We start from the raw sequence: 9060 nt of genomic DNA, 5'->3' as shown, positions 1-9060 counted from the left end.
TCTTCTCATCATCATCACTTTTTGAACTTAGAGACTATTCTTTAATAGCATTTAAAGCAACTAATTTCCCTTTCTTAGGTGATTCAAGGTTCATCTTTAACAATTCCACATCCTTAAACTCCTCAATGGCGATCACATTTGCTCTAAATCTCTTTGAGAGAGAACTTTATTTTTTTATTTTATTTTTATCTTTAAAGTTAGAAATAGGTTCTCCAAGATTAAAACTAGAATTCATACTATCCATCAATTTTGTATGAAAATCTCCTAATAGTCTCAAACCTAAAGGTCAACATTTGAAGTTTGGACACTTTAACAGCATTATTTCCTTCATGAGTCACATGGAGAATATCCCAAGCCCCCTTAGCCGAAGTGCATGTAGCAATCTTTCAAAATTCATCCATGCTAATGACATTGAAAATAAATACATGACCCTTGCATTGTTCTTATTAGCATCATTTTCACTTCTATACCATTTCAAATTAGGCTAACATTTGTTAGTCTATCTTCTCTATCCAACACCTTAGATAGAGACCAACCAAATTTAATGGTGTTTCAAACCTTTTTGCTTTGTATTTTAAAAAAATAATGCATTCTTACTTTCCAATGAGAATGATATTTGTTGATTAAAAAAAAAAAAGTGGTCTCCCAATAGAAGTACCCTCTTGATGAGGTTTCATATTTGAGATTTAACTACTAAAAATTATTTTTGTAGCATAAACCCAATCTAGTACTAATTGTGGATAAATCTTAACTATGAATTACACCTATAGGGAAGTAGGGGTATGGTGAAGAAGTGTTTTTTAACAATTTGAAAAGGTACCTTGATTCTACAAATTGTGCTTTATTGGCCCATATAAAGAATGAATTATTCAATATAAAGGTTCAACTCACACAACTTAGCTCGAATTATTGCTAAGATCCTAGCCATAAGTCTAACATATATCTTGAGTTAAATTATAGGTTTAAGAGGTGAAAAGGATGCAAGTTGAAAAAGCTACTTTTCGCTATGGTAGTGAAAGGGCTAAATATACATAAACAGAGCTCCAAGGATTGTGAAGCTTGATGAGAACTTTGGCCAATGAAAATGGTGTAATGCATAGTATGTGAGATGATAAATGAAGGTTATGGAGAAAGATGAAGGGCAAGAAAACATGAGAAAAAAGGTTGGAGGCCAAATAATGAAGTTCAATGTGGGAATTAGATTTTAAGATCTAGCAACTACACATACTTTCACTTTAAGGTAAATTTTAAAGCACTTCTCATGATCAATTTTGGGCAAACTATCTATATTTTTGAAGCTTAAGAAGTTAGGAGTCCAAATCTTCAAATAGTGTGCAAATTAGGACTAAAATGATGAAGTTATGACTATTTGAAGATAATTGGGCATAATTGAAGGAGCATTTCAAATTTGAAATGGTGATTTTGAAATTCAACTTATGATTTTGAAAATTAGGTAGAAATAAAGGACCATTTTGAATTCAAAATGGTGATTTTGAAATTCAACTTATGATTTTAAAATGACCCAAATTTCAAAATCACTCACTAACAATAGAAGATCTTAACCTATGATTTCAAAATTCATTTTGAAATAAGCCCCAATTAGAAATTGCAAACTGCCAAAGGAAGGATCACAACTTACCATTTTGAAATCCATTTTCAAATCATGCTAAATCAAAATGGACCACTACCACTTTGAGATTTCACCTCCTCTGCCTTGGAATTGCATCTTGGGCACTACATTAGATCTAAGTGGCCCCACACAACTAGAAATCAAAATTTTATTATCTTTTTTAGTCATTTTTAGGTAATTTTGGGAAATAAGTATGTCACAAGTTAGTTTTTGCTTTTGCTATAAAAACCCTAATTTTAGGTTTTGGAAAGAAACATAGAGAATTCTTTGAAGATTCTTAGGAGAGAAGAAGACATTGAAGGATCTTAGTTGGTTTTTCTTTTCTTTAGATTAATAAAATTATGGTTTCTAGTTTCTTTAAATTCAAGAATGGTCTTTATCTTTCTTTAATGATTTGTTATGTGAAAACACACACATGAAAAGCTAAAAAGCCATTTTGGGATGTAAAACATGAAAGCCTAAGATTAGTGCCAAAGGGAAATAATGGTGTATCAAACTTAATAATGGATTAAATGAAGTTTAAAACATTGGCATTGAAATCAAAATACCCTCTAATGTTAGTTGAGATTAGGGGATGGTACAATCCATTCCTTGATACTAGGTATTCTTGGTATTTCTTGATCCCTAATTATTTGAGGTTTCTTGGTATGGAAATCAGGTTGATCACGTTTGATAATACATTCTAAATACCTTATGCTCAAAGTTGGATTGTGAAAACCCCATCTTGAATCATTTGAGTTGGAAATCAATAATGCTCTTGAAATTTAATTAGATTTATTTTAGTGAAATCAAATTTATTCAAATCAATTTCATATATTCTCATTTAAAGAATTAGATAAAAAAAAAAATCACTTAGTTTTGACAACTTCCATTGGCCATTTCATTGAGGACAATACTCGAAGTACTACAAAAATCGTAGTAACTCCATTTCTAGTTTTTTTATCGGCCAAAGTTGCTTTATAATTGATGTTTAGTATTCAGGACAGTAGAGCATAGCAATCATCACCTAAGAATGATTCTTCCTCCTCATATTTTTTAATGTTAATATTTTTCTCCTTGAATTCTTTACAATAAACAAGTCAAATCACATGCAAGAATGAATACATCAAACACTCTCTAAACAAGTATATTAACGCAATTCTTATACAAAACTAACTATACTCCCCAATAAGAGTTTTCATTAATTCCAACTATTTTAAACACAACTTCAAATACCCTTTACTTCGAACTAAAAAAAAGTTAAAAATTCTAAAACCATTAATATCAAGGATAAAACCATCAAATTTCAGCTCAAATTGCCTACTAATCTACTCATTAAAACAGGATAAATTTCTCAACCAAGATAAGCACCAAGAAAATTAACTAATGAAGAAATAGAGATAATAAGGAGATAACACCAAGATTTGATGTGGGAAAGCTCTGAAGAGTTCAAAAATCACGTGCCTACAAGCGATCAAAAACATCCACTATGAAGAACAACAACTAAGCACAAGGTTTTACATAATTCAAGTCAACTAATCCTTCCAAGACCACTTGACTAGCACTCTTCAACTTCAACTATCCACCTTCTTCTTCCAAAGCACACTTGGAGTTCACACCAGTCTCAATCTCAACCTCTTCTTGAACTCACACAAATGAAAATGGATTTTAACTCCAACCTAAACCAAATGAAAACAAAGGAAATGGATGGTAGAACCCTAATGAACTAATCCATTATTCATTTTTTTAGAAAATCCAATAGGAAAACTTATTTGAGGATAAAAAATGGAAAGGATTTTCTTGTCAACCAAACATACCCACCATGCATTGAAGAGAAAGCTCAAGGGAGTGAGAAAATGATTACTAGTGTTCTTCACAACCTAAAAGGAAAATATGGATTTAAATAGGAATGAGAACCCTTAATCCAATGGCTGAAAAGTGATCCAATAGTATATAAATCAATTTTACATAAATCTTTTAATGTTTTTTAATACCTTTTATAATTAGATTTCAGTGTAGTTTGTATCATATGTAGCTATTGAATTAGGTTTTAAGGTAAGCCACAATTTGAATGTGTTTTCATTCTTAAAGTTCTTATTTTATTAGTATATCCTAGTGAGAACTTTACATGTTTATTGACTTCCTTTGGTGATTTTCCAAGATTCATATGTAATTTCATTTAGAGAATGAATAGAGTTTTGGATTATCATCTATTTTGATTTTACATATAGATATTATTGAATAAATACCTCTTAGTAGAGGTTTGATGATTTGATTAGTAACTTACACCAATGGTCACTTTTTTTATAGAATATAATCTAGTGTAAGATAAATACATGTTTGAATTTAAATCAATTGATAGATCTCTCTCCAATTATATGAATTCAAAAACACATTTTGAATTCAATTCAAACAACCTTACCCAAACATGGGTAATGAATATAGATCAAGTCCAAAATTGATTTAGAATTTATTCTCTCATTCACATTGGTTTCCATAAAATGAACTTTCTTCTCTAAATCTCATGTCTAGTCTTCTCCCCATATAATAAATAAATAAATAAATAAAATAATGTGCAACATGATAAGAAGATGAAAAATATGAGTGCTTATGTTAAATCCCCATCTAACATAACACATAACTAAAAAAATGTCTCATCTAAACCCAAAGCTTACTAAAAACACTAGATCAAACATTTTTAACCTCTATATATAATTGTTTACACTCTGAGCTATAATAAAGATGCGTTAGTGACAGTAATCCTTAGTCACTCATGCAATCCATTAAAACTTAACAACTTTTTAAACATGTCTCATTGGATTGTATCTATCATAACCCTTGGATAACACGCTAAGTTAAAGACATCTAACCGATATTTCATAACATAGTTTTAAATTCAAGGGTATAACATCTATTTAATAGTTCATTAGGGTTCACATATTGTTAGAGTAGGGACATATCCAATCACTCCCTTAAATAGTCATAAATAGCACATATAGTATAAATATATTGTCAGACTCATAACTAGGATGACTTTATCACATTCATAAGTTGTATGAATCTTAGTCTAGTTGCCTCAAAAGAGATTAACTTGAGATTTTTAGCCTAATCACTTATCAAACTCGTGTTTAAGATCTTGCATTCAACTTCATTCATGGTTTATGAAATTGTTGAATAATTTCATATTTGATTGTTACAAGTGTTCATCTTAGCCCAACTAAGGCAATTAACATTTTAAATTTGATTGATTTTGCTAGGTTTTTAAGTGACAAAAGAATTATCATCTTGCTTCTTGTTTGAACATAACCATTTAAGGGGCCAATGTAAGCTTGATGAAAAAGAAAAAATGAAATAGTTTATGCAATATATGGTATTAATTATCCAAGGAATTCATATTCATAATGCACACATGCAAACAATACTCATAGCTAAAAATATTGGTAAAAAATGATATCCAAAAATACATCAAAATTTATGAAGTTCTAAACTTCTAACATAAGTCTAAAAAACATCTCTCATAATAGTTTTAGTAAGAGAATCGACCATCACATTGTAGTAGACATGTATCAAGACCATGAATTTATGTCACTAGTTGTGTCTACATCACAATATTCTATCAATATTAGGTGTTCACTTTGATCTTACAGAACAAGATCTATCATGCCTGGGAGACAATGAAAAATCCTCTTGATGGATTGTTCTTGAACAAGTCTTGGCTTACTCTGATAACGATCAATCTGATTGTAAAACATATGTCAAGTTGAGTACATAATATAACATACATAAGACTTTTGAGTGTTGCATAGGAAACTCTTGTCTTTTTTTTTCACTTTACGTCACATAAGACATTCATCAAGGCTCAAAGTATAACATTTTTTTGTTAGAGCTTCTATGGGTTTGCAATTGTGTGTCTCAAATCTTTTTAGAATCTTCTTAATGTATGTCTCTTGAGACATATTGAAAAGCCTTTGAGCAATCCCTTATGATCTTAAATCTAAGCACAAAACTTGCTTCTTTATGTCCATACAAAGGCAAAGGAAAAACACCAATTCATCATAAGAATGGGTGTTATTATCAACCAATAAAATGTCATCAACATATAAAGACTATTGGGAATTGTCCCAAATTCCTAATTAGTAAAGATTCTTTTTTGTAAAGAATATTGCATAGAATATTTTGTAAGTTAATATATTATTGTAATATTATATTTCCTTGTAGAATAAGGAAAGTTGTTGGAAATATCTCTATAAATATTTTAGGTCATGAGAGAAAAAAGTTATGAGATGGAGATGGGCATGTAGAGACTATACGAGGTGGATAGAGATGTGAGGAAGAACGAGAGGTACCCAGTGAAGTGATAGGGCTCATGGTAGGGTATGGATACGAAGAGGGGGAAACATGGGATGTTTTGAGAACCTAATAGTTGTATTTGGTTGTCTTCTGTAATGTTTTGGTTCTATCCTCTATAATGGTCTTTATGTATATATAGTGAAATGATTCGCTCTCATCCATGGACGTAAGCATGGTTGCCTGAACCACGTTAAAATCTCGTGTACTGTTTGTGTTGATTATTTTATCTTTGTGTTCATGAATTAACATTGTTTGCATGAAAGCTTCCCCTGTCACAACAAACTGGTATCAAAGCTTCAGATTTAAGATTTTTGGAAGTGTAAAAGATTAAAGAGCACACAAGATGAAGACAAAAGGAATTTTAGTTGAAAGTGGAGTCAATTGCTCTCTCGTGGTGATATGATACAAAAAGCATGTGTCATGGAGAGATTGAAGATTGGCTTCATGGAATTTGGTCCAAGGTGGAGATTGTTGAGAATTGTCTCAAATTCCTAATTAGTAAAGATTCCTTTTTGTAAAGAATATTGTATAGAATATTTCCTAAGTTCATATATTATTCTAATATTAGATTTCCTTATAGAATAAGGGAAGTTGTTGGAAATATCCCTATAAATATTCTAGGTCATGAGGGGAAAAAGTTATGAAATGAAAATGGTCATGTAAAGACTATATGAGGTGGATAGAGATATAAGGAAGAATGGGAGGCACCCGGTGGAGTGAGAGGGCTTCTAGTAGGGTATGGATATAAAGAGTGGGGAAACATGGGATGTTTTTGGGAACCCAATAGTTGAATCTTGTTCTATCTTTTATAATGTTCTCAATTGTATAGTCAAATGATTCTCTCTCATCCGTGGACGTAGGCATGGTTGGTCGAACCATGTTAAAACCTATGTATGATCATTTTATCTTTGTGTTTTTTAATTAACTTTGTTTACATGACAGCTTCCGCTGTCACAACAAATTGGTATCAAAGCTTGAGTTGAAGATTTCTAAAATAGGAAAATATTACAGAGCACACAAGACAAAGACAAAAGGAATTTTAGTTGAAGATGAAGTCAATTGTTCTCTTATGGTGATATGATACAAAAAATAAAAAAAAATAAAAAAAAAACTTGGTTCATGGAGAGATTGAAGATGGACTTCATGGAATTTGGTCCAAGGTGGAGATTGTTGGAAATTATCCCAAATTCCTAATTAATAAAGAATATTGTACAGAATCTTTTGTAAGTTAATATATTATTGTAATATTAGTTTCCTTATAGAATAAGGAAATTTGTTGGAAATATCTCTATAATATTCTAGGCCATGAGGGGAAAAAGTCATGAGATGGAGATGTGCCTATAGAGACTATACGAGGTGGATAGAGATGTGAGGAAGAATGAGAGGTACCTAGAGGAACGAGAGGGCTCATGGTAGGGCATGGATACAAGGAGTGGGGAAACATGGGATGTTTCCCTAACCCAATGGTTATATCTGGTTCTCTTCTCTGTAATATTCTCTATTGTATAGTGGAATGATTTTCTCTCATTTGTGGATGTAGGCATAGTCAAGGTTTAAAACATCGATAAACGCGGATATATTGGAAATATCGGTGGATATTTTTACACAAATATCGATTGAACATAAATTATTCAAAATGAATGAAAATGCTAAGAAAACTTTAAAAAAAATGATAAATTAAGGAATAATACACATATTAAAGTTGTTTACTTAGTGTAATTGACACAAGTACAATTAAAGATAATATTTGACAAATTTTTATATAAAAAAATAGCTTAAATTCCTTTAATATATTTATATTCATTTATTTTAAAATTTTTTAAATACTTTTATTAAAACATATTTTATTATATTTTAAATGAAAATTTGAATTAATTTATATAAAATATTTTATTTGAGATTTAATTTCTAAAATTTTATTAAAAATATGTGGTAACAACTTTTTCTACTAACATTAATTTATTTAAATAATTAAAATTATTAATAATTTATCTTATCAAATTAATTTTAATTTATAAAATATTAGAACTTCCTTAATTTTTATATTGTAGCAATTTTTTTGGCTCCTCATTTATGATTTTTCGACAAATTTTTGGGTTTTTAGCGAAATATTGGTAATATATCACCGATATTTTCGATTTTTTGTCGAAAATCCCCTGATCGATAATCGATGGCCAATTTCATTTCAACCACCTCTGATATTTGAAATATTATCGATATTTTGGTGATATTTTTCGATTTTTTCATCATTGGGCATGGTTTGTCAAACCACGTTAAAACCTTGTGTACCATATGTGTGATCGTTTTATCTTTGTGTTTTTTAATTAACCTTATTTGCATGAAAGCTTCCACTGTCACAACAAAGACAAAGTAAGGAAACATTTCACAAATCATTTAAAAGAAAAGACAATCCTCTTAATTAATCATAAAAAGTTTCAAATTACAAATGCCTTCATTTTCAAAAATAAAAATAAAAATTGAATACATTGATATATTTTTATTTTTTTTGGTCATTATGAAATAGAATATCCATTTATTCTGTTATAAATGAATCATCACATAATCAAACCTTATTGAGTACACTTTTGGCCTAAAAGCATGAAATAATAAGAAAATGGCAATGAATGTGAACAATTCTTCCAAGAACACTTGAGTCAAAGTTGTTATTGTCAAGGAATTGCTACATGCATCTCACTTGTCATCTAACGAAACATGGAGATCTCACACACAACCTCATTCAGACTCACACAATCTCATGCATTTGATAGTGATTTTAGGAAGTGATTTTAGAATTTATAATACTTGAAAAATAAAAAAATTAAGTATTAAAAAGATTAGAAGCATTTCCTAAAATAATGGCTAAACCTACTCTAAATGTTTATAGTCTTGGTATATTGTTTGTATTATCAATAGAAGAGTAGTATTGTCACTCATTTTCCATGTGCCGTGTGGTGTCTTTGTGGTCCCATCATTGCTTAAACCTACTCTAAATGTTTGTAGTCTTGGTCCATTGTTAATATTATCAGTAGAATAGTGGTATTGTCACTTGGTTTTCCATGCACCGTGGTGTCTTCGTGGTCCTATCATTGCTTATTTGTAGT

Source organism: Vitis vinifera, chromosome 18 (assembly GCF_030704535.1).
Source record: "Vitis vinifera cultivar Pinot Noir 40024 chromosome 18, ASM3070453v1".
In the NCBI taxonomy this organism is placed as follows: domain Eukaryota; kingdom Viridiplantae; phylum Streptophyta; class Magnoliopsida; order Vitales; family Vitaceae; genus Vitis; species Vitis vinifera.
This window is presented reverse-complemented; position numbering follows the sequence as displayed.